Source organism: Crocodylus siamensis, chromosome 3 (genome assembly GCF_052110815.1).
Source record: "Crocodylus siamensis isolate JL-2025a chromosome 3, ASM5211081v1, whole genome shotgun sequence".
In the NCBI taxonomy this organism is placed as follows: domain Eukaryota; kingdom Metazoa; phylum Chordata; order Crocodylia; family Crocodylidae; genus Crocodylus; species Crocodylus siamensis.
Window position 1 is genome coordinate 77,294,528 of NC_143397.1, and position 17,463 is coordinate 77,311,990.

Here is a 17,463-nt window from a genome sequence, read left to right on the forward strand (position 1 = left end):
ATTGCCTTAAGTCTGTTAAAAGATTATAGTAAGATCTGGAAAAGTCATGTTAAGCTGAGGCTTGTTCACAAGTAAAAATCCAAAACCCTGATGCTGCAAGCTATCTATTGTTTCTGAAGACACCAGGAGATATCCCATCAGCATATCTGCTGTCCATAGGAATGTCAAGCTGGCTCCTAAGTATGTGTTTCCTGAGTATCAATCAGGTTCCTGAGATGTTCCAACCAGATAACCCCTTGTCAATAGAAAAGACAATTTGATTTACACTACTGAGAATGCTTAAAAGAAGCTGAACTGAGGGTATAAAAATCTGTAAAAGAAGCAGCATTGTATGTGCTGACACCACCCACTTTCTTCTTGAGAGGCTGAGGGAGGCAGATTGTCTTCCTTCAAGGATCGTGCTGAGAACTTTAACCTGTCAGCTTTGCAACCCGAGTGCCTTGGACTGGTGAGATCCCAGCTCTCTCTCTCTCATTTCTCTTCTTTCTCTAAGCATAGATTTCTGAACCTAAATTGTATTAGTTAAGCTTGAGCTAAGTTTCCCCAGATACTTAGTGGAACCAGGGTAATACTGTAACTGTTTGTGTTTGTTTTTCCTTTGCATGTCTATTACTACTAGTGTCATTATATATTTCATATCCTTAGCAATAAATAACTTTTATAGTCAAACTGGTGGTAACTGGGTATATTTTTCCTTCTTTACTTCTCCTTCCCCACTTGCTTCTTTTACCTAACTAAAGATCCTGGTGAAGCCCAAAAATACTGTGGGGCCTGCTCATCAAGAGGCTAAAAGATTGGGATGTGCTGAGTTTGAAACACATAAGGGGATCAGCTTGTACAGGCTGATTGACCCAGTTTGGCTCCGACGTGCCCTAATGAACTGAATGCTGGCCCATGAGGGTGTCATCTGGACACCCAGTCGGATTCAGAGGTATTCTGTTTAACTGTGTGCTTGTGTCTGATTGCAATGTATTGTTGCTCTGATGAACTGATTCTTGGCATATGACGGTATCAGCCTGTCCATGCTGATCAACCTGGCCGAGTCAGGCGTGTCACGTTAATCTGTGTGTGTTTGTGTGTATGACTGATTTGGGACTGGAGGAACCCAGCCCCACTGAACTTAGTCCTGCAAGATAGCTCCATTGGGGGTGAGGGCTTGCAGAAGGGAGAGATACAGCTCCATATAGAAACACGAGTAACATGGGCAGCACATTAATAGAATTACCAAGACCCTAGAAACGTACCCCAAATAAATGAGCACACCCCGAAGTAATGGGCAAATCTGGTAACAAAAGTCCTGCAATTTAGGATGGAAAAATCCCATGCACCAGTACAGGCTAATGATCAACTGTCTAAGCAGCAGCTCTGCAGAAAAGGACCTGGGGTTTACAGGGGACAATAAGCTGAATATAAGCAAACAGTATGACCTGGTTGCCATGAAGGCTAATGCCATTCTGGGCTGCATTAGTAGGGGCGTTGCCAGAAGACTGAGGGAATTGATTAATCCTCTATATTCAGCACTGGTGAGGCCATATTTGGAGTACTGTGTCCAGTTTTGGGCCCCTCAGTACAGAAAGGATGTGGACAAGTTGGAGAGATTCCAGCAGAGACCAGTGAAAATGATTAGAGGGCTGGTTTCTCAGAAGAGGCTGAGGGAACTGGCCTTACTCAGTCTGCACAAGACTGAGGGGGGATTTAATAGCAGCCTTCAACTACCAGAAGGATAGTTCCAAAGAGGATGGAGCTAGACTGTTCTAAGTGGTAGCAAATAACAGAACAAGGAGCAATGGTCTCAACTTGCAGCAATGGAACTTTAGGTTAGATATAAGGAAAAAGTTTCTTATGAAGAGGGTAGTAAAGCATGGGAATAGATTACCCAGAGAAGTTACAGAATCTCCATCTCTGGAGGTTTTTAAGTCCTGGCTAGACATAGTCTTGAATGGAATGACCTAGTTGGGGATGATCCTGTTTTGAGCAGGGAGTTGGATTAAATGACCTCCTGGGGTCCCTTTCAACCCAGATTTTCTATGATTCTACACAGACTTAGAACTCTTGAACAAAGGATTTACAGATCACTACCTTTCTAGATATAATGTGCTATTGCAAGAGATCAGCCATTACACATGGCAAAGGAGACCATAAGGCTTTCTCCACCATTAATAACTACCACCATGCTAGGAAAGAATAATCCTTTCTCATCCCATTGAAGGTGTTGCTGCAACTTCAGAGGTAAGAGATGGCCCATTGGAAGGAAGGAAGCACGGACACAGAGAATCCTGGCATGTCTTATGGCAGGGGTGAGCAAAATGATGCATCTGGCTGGCAGCCGGACTCCATTTCCCAGCAGCCCTTGCCTGTGTCTCTGTGGCTGATTTGCATGGAGACCCCAAGAGGAGTGCAGTAGTGGCTCACAGCTCTGCCTCAGCTCCAGACCACATTGTCACCACTGCAGGATCCCAGCCCTGGAGCATCTCCCTACCCCGCCCTGTGCCCTGCCATGGAAACCCTGTCCTTGCACTGTCATACTTCCACTGCTGCTTGGAGTCGTCATGGAAACTGTCCCCTGCGATGCAAGCAGGGGCTGCTGGGAAATGGAGTCTGCTGCAGGCCTGATTCAGCCTGCAGGCTGGACTTGTCTGCCCTTGTCTTAGGGTCTACTGTCAGATACTGCAAACGTTTCAGAGTACTGACTAAGTTTCACAATTTTCAAAAATTTGTTTTGATTTTACTAATCAGAAATGGATAGTGGCTGTGTGTATCTCTGAATCGGTCGCCATCTGCAAAGTACAAGTGAAGCTGATGCATGTTACTATACCAATACCTAGGAAAAAGTTAAACTGATGACATCTTGTTTCAGTTGTGGAAAAAAGGTCACTCCATAACATAGTATCCTTCTGAAAATTCAGTAGATACATATTGGTAGGATGTTGATGACTAAGCTCTGTAATTCACAAAAATGAGCATTATAATGGCTAGTGATTCACTCAGCCATTTGTAGGTGAGATATTGAATTTATTATTTGAGATATTTTTATATGGCCTTTTGTAATGTCATGAATTAGAATCAATCCAGCATTATAAATGACTCATATCCATTGATTATGGTTGTATGTTTATATTTCAAATAGTAATCTTACTGTATTTATGCACTCTTCATTTTCACTGCCTAGTGTGGGTGTTGTAGAATTTGAAAATAGCTGTATTAAAAATTATTTAAAGAAATTTTACATTTGCATGAAACTGTATCGTGCTGTATCCCTATTTCTACAGATTGATGAAAGCCAATAGCCAGAGGAAAAACAAGAAAAAATGATTCACTGGAGTAGAAAACTTCACTGAAATAAAATTCCATTAACATGATAGATTTAAAAATGCCAAGCACAGAACAACAAAGTAAAAGGGCATCAGTTTTCATAACATTTTTTTATCTCTATTAATTTTAAAAAGCTCTATTAATTTTTAAAAGCAAAGGAAGAAATAACAACCTTCCAAGACCTCTTTCTGTGATCATTTCTCTACTCATGAAGAGCAGACATTATATGTCCCTAATGAAAGAGCTATGCAGATAGTAAATTATTTTTATTTTCTCTTTACTTGAACCTTTTTTTGTTTTAGGATAATATTGTTTTATGAAAACTATTTGTTTCAAAACTAGGCATTGGAAGCACTGTGATCTCACTAACATAACTTTCTCTGAAATGATCATAGACCCTTTCCTTTACTGTGCACTCGTTCTGTTATGCCGCTATTTAAAATGGCTATTCCATGGACATCAGTCAAACTATATTATAGTATGTATCAGAATTACAAGATACTTTCCCTCTGTACCTGTATTGCAAGTATGAATGTGTACAGTGTCACTGCAGTCTATGGCTCCAGTTCAACAAAGCACTTAAGTATTTAAGGACATACTTAACTTCATGAATATTCTTAAGTCTCCTTCATTTTAATAAGACTTAAACACATGCTCTTGCTCTTCACTGAATCATGGTTTTAAGTTATAGTTGTTAGTGCTCTCATTATATTTAATGATATCTGAAACACTGAGGCAAGGAAAAGTTCTTGCTTATGTTATCTGTTAGATACAGTCTCTTGACTCAACAACATTTGTATAGTCTAAAATAGGTAATGTTGGGTTCTAATGACCATTTTAGAACCTTTATGTTTTATTCTCTAGAACTTATTTTGGTTGACCTGGGACTTCTGGTGTGAGGAAAAAAAAACTCCTGTCAGTAACTGACGCCAACATCAGTGGCAGAATTGCTTTGATAAAGGGTTAATGCCAATGCCCCCTTTCCTGCAAGTTGAAAACTACTGCACTGACTTCAATGAGGCATCTAGTAAGAATCGCTGCAAAATTAAAATGAATTATTATTTCTCACAATATTTTTGTTGGACTACCTGGCATCAGTACTACTTCTTAAATTTATTAGAATTTAAGGTGTTGGACCAGGCAGACCGGAAGTTCTGGGTGCAGCTCCTAGCCCTAGAGTGCAAGAAGGTAGAGTCCCTGCAGGAACAGAATGTGGTCCTGGACAGGGCACTGAAGACCATGAAGGATGATTGCTGGGTGCTGGACATCATCCTGAGCCTGGCTGTCACTTTCATGCTGTCCACTGCCCTGCCCCTAACCCTAGCCCTGGCAGCCACCCACTGCCCAGCAACAGGCCCAGGCCTAGGCCTCATAGGCATTGGCAGAGGTCCAGTGCTGCTTCCATCAGTCAGAAGCCCCTGCCCTGCCCCTGTCCCTGCCCCTGCCCCTGCCCTGGGTTCCCCACTACCCAGCCCCAAGACCTGGGCCCAGGCCTACTGCTTGCCTTAGCACACGTGGAACCACAGCTGCCTGCAGTGGGACCAGGACTGCATGCTGGCCCTGGGCACCACTCAGCCCTGGCCACCTGCTGGCCCTGGGCACCAGCTGCCAGAGGAGGAGCTGCTTACGCTGGGGAACCAACGTTCACCATTAAACCTGGGCAAGCCCTGCACCCACTGGGCTTGCCGCAGCATGCACACCCACAGGTGAATGGGCAGAGGCCAGGGTACTGGCCGCCTGTCCCTGGGCTCTGCCCTCTAGGAGCCCCCATCCCACAGGCCCCCACTCTGGGATGGAACAGACACAACCTTGTAAATTGTTTGTATGGGGAAGAGGGTGTTTTATTGTTGGTGGGTGGGATGGGTGGTGGGATGTGGAGGGGCTCTGTTGTTGGGGAGTGAGGGGAGAGCAGGGTTCTGTTTGATGGGAGGGGAATAAAAGCTCTCTTTCTTCTGAGGTGTGTCTGCAGTGAGTGTGGTGCTGGGGGTGAGCAGGAGTTGGGGTTGGAGGGTCTGTGGGCAGGTGTCCAAATAGGCTACAGCAGGGAGTGCAGGAAGAGCTGGTTGGCCAGAGCCTCTCACACCCAGTAGTTTGGCTCCCACTGGCAGGTGTGCAGGTTGCCCAGACCATTGATAGGTAGGCGGGAACTGCTGCTGTTGCTGCTGCTGCAGCTAATGCTCCCACTGCCAGGCATCCTCTGCCCACTGTGCCTTCTATACCCAGGCCTCACCCAGGCCTCCACCCAGCTCCCCTCGGGTCTCATGTTATGCAGCACATAGGCCGTGATGATGACCTGGGGGGTGTTTTCCTTGGTGAACTCAAGGTGGGTGGTGAGGGTGTGCCAGCATCCCTAGAGGCAGCTGAAAGCACACTCTACAAGGGCACATGTCCAGCCTAGGTTAAAGTGGGCCTGGCAGAGGTCCAGCTGGACAGTGTTGGGCCGCATGAACCAGGGCATGAGCAGATTGGTGGGATCCCAGATGGGGAGGGGCAGGACTACCACATAACCCAGTTGGAGGTCCGGCATTCCTGGCTGCTTTGCACCAGGGCTGGCAGGGAAGAGTTGTAAAACATGTGGACATTATGGGCACTACCTACTTAGCCCACACTCATATTTCTGAACATACTGCAATATTCAATAATGGCCTGGAGCACAATGGAATAAAAATCCTTCAAGCTCTAGTAGGGGTGATCACCATGTGGCAGGCAGGTCACAAGGATGTGGGTTCCCAGGACACAGAACTCCATCCCCATCCCCAGGGGCTCATTCACCAAGATCAGCATGTCCTGGAGGGTGCCGCTCACCTCCAGGACAGCCTCCCTGGCAGTGGCCATGCCCATCCCAAAGAGATAGTGGAGGCTGGTGGGTGTGGTTAACTTGAGCAGGGTGAGGGCCAGATGGGTGTCCACTTGGAGGAGCAGCCACATGGTGGTGTTCTGCCACTCAAGGTGGGGCCAAAGCTGCTTCAGAAGATCCCAGAAGGTGGTCTGGGTCATCTGGGTTGCCTTTAGCCACTGCTCATCATCCCAGGTGTGCTGGCAGGGCTGAAGGCTCAGGAGGGCAAAGGCAGCTCTGGCAGTGGTGTCCAGCATCCCATCACTGATGCCCCTGCCATAGTCCAGTCAGCTGGATGGGGTTAAGGCTGCTTCCATCTTGCCCGCCACACCTTGATGAAATAATAAGATTATTTCCAATAAAAGAGATTGCTGTGTTGTTCATTATGTCAATAAGCACAGCTTTTAAAAAGGAAGGCTGAAAAGACTGTTCAAAATGACTGGTTCGGAATTTGGGCTGCCACACTGCTTTCACTTACATGGCTATGAAGAATAAATGCAACATGGCTCCATCTGTGTGCATGGGGGACCCCTGTGTAAAGTGGCATCTTCCACTTCATCTTTGCCATAAAAGATAGGAATCAAAAATAAAATGAAACCACCAGCAAGGAATGGAGAAACATTTCTTTGCAGCTGCTTGTGCCCTAGGTGCTCTCTGTATTACAAATGAATAACGAAGCATTTGCAAACCCAACACATCTGTATAATTATAAGACTTGCCAAGGAAAGAACAGCAATAATAAAAGCCACAGGAAAAATGGAAAATAGACAATTTTGAGCAATCTTTTAATTGCAGAAAAAAGATCATGTCAGGTGGGTATCTGTCATGTTTCCAAAGCTAATGGCTTAACTTAGGAAAATGAAAATTACTGAAGCCAAAGTCCCATTCCAAAAAAGGAATATATAGCCAAGATACTAGCATAAAAATATTCAAAAGAAGAAGCTAAAAGAAACATTGGAAATAGTAAAGAGGAAGGGAAAGTCTATTTGTAATGTCAAGAATAGCATTATTTAATAAGTCTGTTACATTCCTACAGCAGAGTTGAAGTGACGCTGTAATCAATAATTTGTATCAAAAAGCTTGTCTAAAGTTGCTCTCACCTACATAGTTGGTCCAATCAAAGCTACTGCCAAAAATCCTTGACTTCCATTCATATAATGGTTTTTAATTCCAAGCTGCCTTGCAAATGCTTTTTCAGTCCTAAGTCACAAGTTACTTCATCTACTGGTGAGATAGCCGTGTGTTGAACACAACATGGCATCTGCTTAAGAAGCCTACTGTGACCTTTGCTCACTCCCTCTGTGAGAAAGAGGGCAGCACAAATCCAGGAGGAGTCACCCCACAGTTCTGTGGCTTTAAAGATTAAGAATTGCTTTCTAGCTCTAGGGCTCTTGGAAAAGCATGAATTACCAGTATTTTGCAATCCAGGCCCTCTCTTCCAAGAAGGTTTTGTGCCACCAAAGGCCTCAGGCCCAGAAATGAGCTGGAAAGAGTAGATTAAGGTTGATTCAAGACCATCAACTCTACACAACAATTTAGAGTGTGAGGGGAAGAACCATGATAAGAAATTATGCTATGTATTGCTATGAAGAAAATATATATGATGACAGAAAATATATATTATGACAGAAAAAGGACAAAAAGCGCAAGCAATATAAAAGTTAAATTCTGCAGCAATAGTATACAACAGCTCAGGTAGATACAATGGAACGCTATGGGTATTTGGGATAGCCCATTAAAGATTCAAAACCATGGGTTTATGCAGGTATTATAAACTATAGTGGGTGACTGAAGATATTTCCCTGTCTGATCATGCCCTTTGCCAGACTGTACTGTGGTGAAGAAGGAGGAACTTATGAAAAACTAACTCAGCATCACACAAATTACAATTTAGTCTACTGTGTTTAACCCCTTAGACCAGGTATATTTTGGAAGGCATTTCTTCCAGTGGCTTTGCCAAAATTCATGTGTGGGAATTCTCATGAGAAGGTGACTTTTCAAGTTTTGCAGGCTTTAGTACAAAATGTTTTGTCTCCTGAAATTCTGGGGCTATAGCATCATGTGCAGGAAGTTCATAAAAATATAGTTTGAATGTTCAAGGTTCTACCCAGCAGTTTTCCACAGTTCTTATCAATAATGTGGCACCATAATGAATTATGCACTTACAACCCTTTATCACAGTATCCTGTACTGTTTCATCTTGAAAAAAAGAAATAGAGGAACAATCAATTCTACTGTTAGATTTAATTTTAAAATAGTTTGTTGGAAAAATTTGAAATTAAAACATAATGGTTATTTTAAACCAGGGGTGACAAGATTCTGTGCATAGTAGAGTGAAAAAAACCTAAGTTCTATACATTTATAGAAAGGAAAAATACTTCATTTCTCAGTTTAAGAAAAAGAAAAAAAAAGTGCTAAGCAATCATTAACCAGTGCCCAGCAGAAAGGAGTTCACTATCACTCACTAGTAAGGATCTTTTTTTCCTCTGGTTTAAAAAAAAAAGGTGAAATCACATCTAACTTTTCTAAAGAACTGCAACAATTTGCAGCATCCTGAAATCACTATGGATAACAAAGTGAACCTCCTGCTCTCAGTGGCAAGAAGTTGACTGTTGAGTGCTTGGGTGAATAACTGCTCACCAAGGGAAGGGATCACAAAATTTACAGTATGACACTGTACAGTTTGTATTATCAAAGTGATGAACAGAGCAGCAATTCCACCATTTCTCAGGCAAAATAGTGTTGGCTTAAAATGGTTTAGAACAGGAGTGGCTAGCCCATGGTATATATGCCACAAGTAGCATAGGCAGTCTCTGTGTGTGGCACATGGCAGAGCAGGGAGGGAGCAGGGAGCAACAACAGATAGGTTACGGAGCAGAAAGCAGAGCAACAGATCAGGCAGGGAGAAGATAGCAGAGCAACAGATTTGGCAGGGAAAGGGGATCATAGTGGCACTTGGGGAGGTTGAAGGGCTTAGCTTGTAGCACACCTGCCAAAAAGGTTTGCCTCCACTGCTTTGGAGAGCTTATCTGAAGAAGCATTGTAACTCAGTGTAACCTATAAAGGGCTACTCAGCCTTGCCATACAAATTTCAATTTCAGGCAATACTAGCTAGTGCAGCAACATTTTTAGGACAGAGAAAATGGCATTACTCTTAAGGCACTTGTACACATGAGGGGGGGTCCCCTAAATTGAAAGGTGGGTTTTTAATTTGTGGGTTTTTAATTGTGACCTGCCATTTCAATTCAGGGGCTTCTGTCACTGTGACAGAACAGTGACGGCCCACCATCAGCTCACTTTCCCACCCCCCACTGTGTGCAGGCTTCTCTTGGAGATTAAAAAAAAAAAAGTGGAGAGCCTGATCCCTTTTTTTTCTGGCAGAGCCTGTCCAACTCTTGTGCAGCTGAGTTGGACAAATACATATGAGGTCTAAGTTGCCATGCTCAAATACATTTTAACATGAAAAAAATTTGTGCACATGTTGCCAATTATGTTAGACAAGTGATGATTCTCATTGTTTTGTATACATGGCCCCGGAATCATGTATACAAGTGCCCTAGGAGTCCATTATTTCTTCTGTATTAATATTATACAACTGTGATTAAACCTTATAGATTTTTAATAAGCTGTTAGTGACTGTTTACAAATTGACTGTAGAAATACATTGGGACATATTTGGCTGTAGCTCTAAAGATGTTCAGACATCAATATATCCATATTCATTGTATTACAGGATTTTGCCCTTGTACATATCTTGAACGTGAGGATGCTTTGGATGTTGTATGGTGCTATATACAGTGATTAAACATTGTACTGCATAACAAACCTTTTCTGCACTTTTACTCACCTAGACTTAATTTCATGATATTATTCTTTGGTGTTTTATTGCCATCTGTGGACTCATATGTTCCTCCAAACAGACAGATATCCTGCAATAAAATATAAACGACCCTGTACTCAAAGTATTTCCTATGTTAAGTCTTTTATCCTACAATTTAACTAAAAAAGAACATATAAAGAACATCTAGAAAAGGACATATAAACACACCCATCTCTCACAAAGAAAAAAAAATCATAACTACTTATTTTCTCCTGGTAGCAAAGAAAAGCGATGACTGAAAAGTTGTGTTAAATCCACCAGGGACTCCCCACACGGACTAATTTACTTTGGGAACTGCTTGGTTACTACATTAATGAGGACTATAGAAAAATGGTGTAGTAGACAGTTCTAGTAGATTCTCAGGCATTCCAGACATTTTTTATATATTACTGAACGGAAAAATGCTGAGGTGTTTGAAAGTAATGGGCATTTCAGACTGCAGTTAATAGGATAGACTCAGTCCTGTCATGCCTCACCTAGATAGCTGGATTCCTAACGGATCACAACAGCCAAGATAGTCAGACAAAATGATATAACATTCAGCACTCTTATAGCAACCTCTGCAGGTTGATGTGAAGTGTGGCAATAGAGAAAAGTATGAAACGTGACATGAGTCAGTCATGCAGGGATGAATAAGATTTTTTTTAAGTGACCATAGTGCTTGCATGGAAGTTGCTTGCTGCTCTTGGAAATGAAATCCTTCAATCTGGTAACACTGAAAGGTTGTGATAGTGCAAGAAATCTCCACATTGCAAAGGTACGGTCGTGACCACTGTGCTGGAAAGAGTGTTACTAGGACTGTGAGCTTAGTTCATTGTTCATGTTCATTGACTCCTGGATCTCTCTGAGACTGCTAGCTGGTGTGATGTTTACTGAAGTGGAACCAGTTAGTTAGAACTGGACTGGGGTCACCAACTCACTCTCCTAGACAAGGCATGTGAAACTCACCCTGCCCTCGGGGCTAGATATAGATCAAAACAAGCCTTGCAGGCTGGATCCAGACCCATCTCTAGTGGTGGCATTAACTAACCACTGCAGATGCCTAAGCCACTGTGTTGGCTCAGGTAGCTGCAGGGATTCATACAGGAGTTGCTTGCACTGCTGCCACCAAAATGTGGGGCTAGGTACCCAGGAATTTGATGCCAAGCCCTGCCTGTACTCACCCCACCCCTGAATTCCCAACCCTTGGAGGGGCCCCAGGGGCTGGGTGACACAGCTCTGCAGGCTGTATCATTGACACTCCTGACCTCAATTAAAGGGCTATCTAAAAGCAACAACATTCAGTCAAATATACTAGGGACTAATATGACAAATGGGGGACATCGTGGCACTGACTTTTCTGAGGAACATCCAACTGAAATTGTTTATGACCCAGTTTGTTGCAGTGTAAGCAACAGGCAATGAATTAGGACAGGCATTCTTATGCAGTTAGATGATTTATGCATTTATTCAGTATGTATGACATGGGATATACTACATGTGAGAGACCCTGAGAGCATTTTATTCACTTTGGAACAACAGGAAGAATAGCTCAGGATGGAGAGGTGACACTGGTTATTACCAATGTGCTGTAAAAGTATGATGTTTCCTTCCACTGGGTATTTCTCCTTTCACTTCACACTGCTGCCACATTAACACACCTGGAGGAAAATAGCTTAGCATAATTATATATTTTCCACTGCCTTCTCTATCAGCAAATCATCAGTTATGCACATCAGCCCTTTAAATTGAAACCATCACCAGAAAGCCACTTCAGTAAATACGGTTGTGGGCAGATGTGGATTGGGGAGGGAGTAGGTTGTACTGATGCACTTGCACCTCCCTTTGGTTCCTGCTCCACCCAAAGTTTAAAACAAGCAGCAGCAGTGCTTCTGATCAGGCAATGCTGAGGGAGTCCATTGACTTCATGACTCATTCTAGTCTACCTGATCCCTTCTAAATTCTTCATTCCAAGTGGTGTTAACAACCCTCTCTTCTTTTTAATGGGCTTGATGTTCCACCAATCAAGCTATCCCTTGTTTTGCAGTTATGCTGTCTGTTAGCTGCTCCTGGTAATGAAGCTTCTATTTCACAGCCCGTCAGATTGTTCTTAACTCATTCCAATGAAGTTATATTTGTTTTTGCTTTAATCTTAAACTGTGCAATACAGCCCTAGCATGTTAGTAAAGCTTCTAGTTTCTTGTTCACTGGATAAAAATATGTACTGTTTTATATAGGTTTCATAGATATTAGAGGCTAGAAGGGACTTCACGAGATCATTGAGTCTAGCCCCCCTGCCATGGGCAGGAAGTCTGCTGGGGTCAAATGATTCCAGCAAGAAAAACATCCTGACGCCTTCTGACTGAGTCCAGAGTAGGTGTCTGTACGACCCTGGGGGGAGTCTGTTCCAGACCCTGGACACTCAGACTGTAAAGAAATTTTTTTATGTTCAGTCTAAATCGGCCTTCCAGGATGATGGCTATTAGACCTTGTTATCCCTCAGGGAGCCCTGGTGAACAACTGCTCTCCCAGGTCCTGATGCACCTGGAAGGAGGCAGGGAGGAGGAGAGTTGGGCAGGGCTGGGGCTGCTTCCCAGCCAGGGTGGTGCATGGCCCTGGGGTGGGAATGTGTGGCTGCAGAGCCCAGGCTGGGAGTGGGATAGAGCCATGGCCACTTTATCCAGGAGGTGAGGAAGGGGCTGGCTTCCTGCCACTGTGCATACTCCTGGTGCGGAAATAGGGGAATGGGACCCCAGATTTGTGTGTGGGGTGGGGGTGGATGTGGGCTGCTGGCTCCCTACCCTATTGCCCTCCCCTTAGAGCCTCCATGACCCAGCAGGTGGGACCTGGTGCAGCAGGGCAGGGCAGGGTGGAGAAGCTCATCATTGGCAGCCCTGCACCACCACGGTGAGGCACCTCCTGCCTGCCCAGGATCAGTGGGGGACACAACTGTGCGCTGCCATCCATGCTGCTTCTGGGTGGGCATGGGGAGCCTCACTATGGTGGTGCAGGGCTCCCAATGGCAGCACCAAGCCTCCCCACTCCACTCTGTTCTGCTACCTGCTGGGCTGCAGAGGCCCCCTGAAGGAAGGCAGCAGGGCAGGGAGCCCTGAGCCTGCAGTTGCAGCCTGCATCCGCACCCCCATGGGCTCTGCTCCCCATGGGGAGGGAAAGCCAGACTCTGAGCTTCACTCTGGCCACAGCAGCCACCGTTTCCCACAGGCAGAAGGGGCTTGGGTGCTGCTGGGGGAGCAGGGGCCTGTGGACCCAGGTCCCTGGCCCCACAGACCTGGCAGCTGTGGGCTCCCTTTGGCATGGCTGGTGGGGGCAGGGGGCAGTAGGTGGGGAATGAGGGACACTGGCAGGGCTGGGGGCTGGGGGTGAGGGGCACCAGCAGAGCCTGAGGGACTGTGGGTTGGGGCTGAAGGGCACCAGCAGGGCCAGGGGGCTGTGGGTGGGCAGTGAGGGGTACCAGAAAAGCCAGGGAGATTGTGGGTCAGGAGTGAGGGCACTTACAGGGGCAGGAGACTGTGGGTCAGGAGTGAGGGGCACTGCCAGGGTTGGGGAGCTGTGGGTCCAGAGTGAGGGGCAATGGGATGGGCAGAGCATTGGCATATCAAAGCTGCTCACTGTCACAAAGCTGTATTGGTTCTGTGCTCCTGACATCTCCCCCCTCACCCGCTTTAGTCAGGAAAGAAATAAAATTAGGCTTGAAGCCATAAAGAGAGAAGCTATGTTGAGCAAGAAGTAAATTTTTTACATATTATTTTTTTCTGATAGCACATAGGCTTGATTTTTCTGTATTAGACTTCAGCAGAAAATGTGGTGGGGACAGCAGAAGGAATTCTTTTATGGTTTACTACTTGAAAGGCACATAGGTTAAAGGAAGTGCATTTTATGGTTCGCTGGTTAACACTAGCAGAGGGATATAAAAATACAAATCTTAATGCTGAAGAAACAAGTTCAGAAAGAACAGTCGGTGAAAGTGATATGTTTAGGGCTAGACGGGCTTTTAACCTGCAGTTCTGTACAGACAGCTGGGTCAAGATGGAATTCCCCAGGACCTCCAGGAGGGATGTTAGTAAAATCTCTCTAGTGATACTTGTGCTTTGTCTGCCAAGAGCAAGCTGCTCCCTGCTGAGTGTTGGCTGTGTTCTGTGGGTCGATGCAGATGGAGAGTGGGGTCATGGCCCTGCCAACTCTCTTTTTAGAGTCTTTCTTCCTGAAGGAGATTAAGAGCAAGTTGGTTTTGTGCTTTCCAAAGTGCAGGGAGCAGAAGGACTTGTTCATATGTAGCCCTTGCACAAGTGTACAGAGAGACAAAGCTTCTTGTTCCCCCCACTACCCCCATGAAGGTCTATAGGGGCCACACTAAATCAGGCCTTCTTCTGTCTCACCTCAGTCCTTTTGTAAAAAATAGAGCTGAATTTGCAAGTGGAAAACTCATTTTAAAGAGAAAAATCCAATTTACCGTGAATGCCAAGCTCCATGCAAAAATGGCCTACTTCCAAGTAGACCTATTAAAATTCAAGTCGGAATTGGGAAGGGGAATTTTAATTAACTTTTATCCCAGAGGAAAAAGAGTTCACAAGAGGGGCTTGTTTCTAATGTCTTCTTTTCTGACTCAGGGTGGGTAGAAGCAGTAGTAAATCCGTTATCTCCAGACAAAGAAATGAATGATTGGGCCCCGCTTAGTAATTTGGGATGGTCATGAATGTGGCCTGCAGATGAAAATACATCAGGGACAGGGCATTTCCATGAAGCAGTGTCCAGACCTATGACAAGGCAAAACAATTATTTCATATTCATTTGCACTTTTTTTGCCCTTGGAGTAAAAAACTTGGAAATGAATCAGTGAGGCAGTTCCAGGAAGTGGTTCAATTTAGCCTATGCAGCTCCTTCTAAGAAAGAAAATTCATTTGAGGGAGGGGGATGGGAAGAGAAGTGAAGTGGGAAGGAGATAAAAACGGTGAGTCCTGCTTTGTATACAGTTTTGTATGCCTGTTCCAACAATGATGGAACTCAGGAATGCATTAAAATATAATGCTTTTAGAAATGAACTTTGCTAGCCAAATTCCTGAGTCTTCCTATTCTGCAGGTGTATCTGACTTGCTAATCAAGACTGCATAATTAAATAACATATGCTTCTCCTAAAGCAGAATAATTTAGTTTTCATTAGTTTTCTGTTGTGAATTAACCTTCTCAGTAGTATATTTAGAAGTTCATATTTAACACTATATATTTTCACAACATCTCTCAGAAACATAGTACCATACTTAAAGGTCAACATTCTTCCCTCTCCTCTATTGGTTCCCACCCATCACTATATTTAAGGAACCAATATAGTTGTTTTGCATGGAAACAGAGGGAAAGGCAACACAAAGGCCCACATAAAGGGGTTTGTTTCCTTCCAGCTCTTGGGACTGTGCAGATTCTCCAGTCCTTCTATGGAGGGAAGAACCACTAAGGCTGCAGATCCTACTTGTTAAGAGGGAAATATTGGTTGCAGAACAGACTTTCTCCCTCTAGAATCTAATGGGAGACTAGAAATAGGACTGCAAGAAACTCCTCTTCTCTGTAGCAAATTGCTAACAAAATGCTTTATGTTGCCACTAATAAATGTGCTAAAAAGGATGGCATCTGTAATGTACAAAGATACCTGTGTCCAAAGCATAGACATCAGTGCAGTAAGCATTTTCACAAGAAGAGCCTCCGAACATGTATATTAGCTGTCCAACTGTTGCAAAAGCATGGCCTGACCTGTAAAGAAGAAAATAACATTTGAATCCAACAGTGTTTCCAACAATCATTACATCAGCAAAATCCCTGAAACCCAAACAACCACTCTACTTCTTGCTAATGGTAGAACAACACAGCAGAAAATATATCTCTTTTATCACATTTCTAGCAAACCATTCTTCCCCTCAAATGGTCCTGGTCACCAGAGTCACACAGTGCAGTTCATTTTTCCTCAGTGCAGACAAATGTAGATTTAAGAAAGAAACTATAAGGACATTTGTACAAAATAAATTGTTAGGTTACAAAGAAAGAAATACATGTTATCTAATTAAAGCATAATCAATTAAAAATAGATACCCACACATATAAAGATCATTTCTTAACTCCTATATGGCGGTTCCCTATCTTTATTGGGAAAACTCCTACATTAAATTATAATATCAAGAAACAAAAATGTTTAAATGTAGGCTTACAAGGCTTAAAAACAGAACTGTGGTAAAGGAAAGCATCTAAAAATGTCCATATCAGCCAAGCCAATTCCCAGTTTTCTGTGGTTGTCAAAGGACAGACTTGTGCATTGAGAAAATATATGACCTTCAAAAAATTCAAATGCCTTTGAAATATTTAATCAGAGAGGCATTTCATTTTAGATTGAACTAAATGTCTTCTTTAATTTTTAGATGTATTTTATCCTGCTTTATAAATAAATTAAATTAATTCTGAAGTGCCATTGTAAAATCAAAAATGGAAATATGTCATTTAAAAAAATGTCTAAACAGAATTTTTGTTGCTATTTTTTATATTTGTTTCACTGAAGCAATCTGCCAAATTTGACACAAATTCATCAATGGTTTCAGTTAACCTGAATCTCTGTTTTCCAGTGAATTAAATATTTGATAGAAAATTTTGTCTAGTTCTGATTTTGAACAGATTTACCAAAAACTCACCCCACAACTGTTTCTTTCTGTGGCTGTTGTTGGGAAGACTGCTACATAGGACCCATTCAGCTGCAGAATTATGGCCAGAAAGCCTGTTTGTATTCATTGTGCATGAAACCACTGGCAATGTGTAGGGGGTGCATGCGGGTACAACATGTGCACCCCCAGAAATTGGCTGTGCACCCCCTGGAAGTGCCAGCGGTGAAACTGGATGTGCACTTCTGGTTTCACTGCTGGCTTGGTGATCAGCCACTTGGGGACCCCCCCGGGCAGTGATCAGCCCCTGGGCAACCCCTTCCCCCATCCCCAGACTCAGGAGGCACCAGTTGCCCATGCATGAAAGTAAAAATTGTTATATTTCAGTCATAATAAAAAATATTCTGATCACTAGGAAGATAAAACTGGAAATATTTTTTCAACAATGCTCATATTCAGACAAAAATGGTTAAACTAAACTATCTGATGTGATGAGCTTCATTGATTGTAGCTAATGCATTGTTGACCCCATAAGAATTCTACAGAATATGTTCTTCTCATTTCATGCTAGTTATAAACCAGACTAAGCAAGAAAAAAATCTTGAATTAGGAAGGGAACAAAACATCAGACTATGCAGGAAAGCAAAATAAAATAACAGGTTTATTTAAAATCAAATTAAATAAAAAGAAGTATATTGTCACTTAGTCCATTCTGCACTGTCATATTTACTTGGCTTAATAGATTCTGCCAACTCATATAACTTCAAAGCACCTATAAAACTAGAAGGTAACATTAAAAAAAT

General features: G+C 43.3%; 1 long non-coding RNA gene across 2 annotated transcripts in view; it reads right to left on the minus strand.

The window, feature by feature from the left end:
• LOC149868428 (uncharacterized) overlaps positions 1–17,463 on the minus strand; it is a 116,597-nt gene that overhangs the window by 21,620 nt on the left and 77,514 nt on the right. The window contains exons 5-6 of one of the 2 annotated variants that reach the window (XR_016440988.1): positions 15,667–15,767; positions 9,996–10,077 (exon numbers count right to left, since the gene is read on the minus strand). This is a non-coding gene — a long non-coding RNA (uncharacterized LOC149868428). Of the gene's footprint in view, positions 1–9,995; positions 10,078–11,535; positions 11,669–15,666; positions 15,768–17,463 lie in introns of those variants that run through there. The other variant, XR_016440989.1, reaches the window with a different exon arrangement.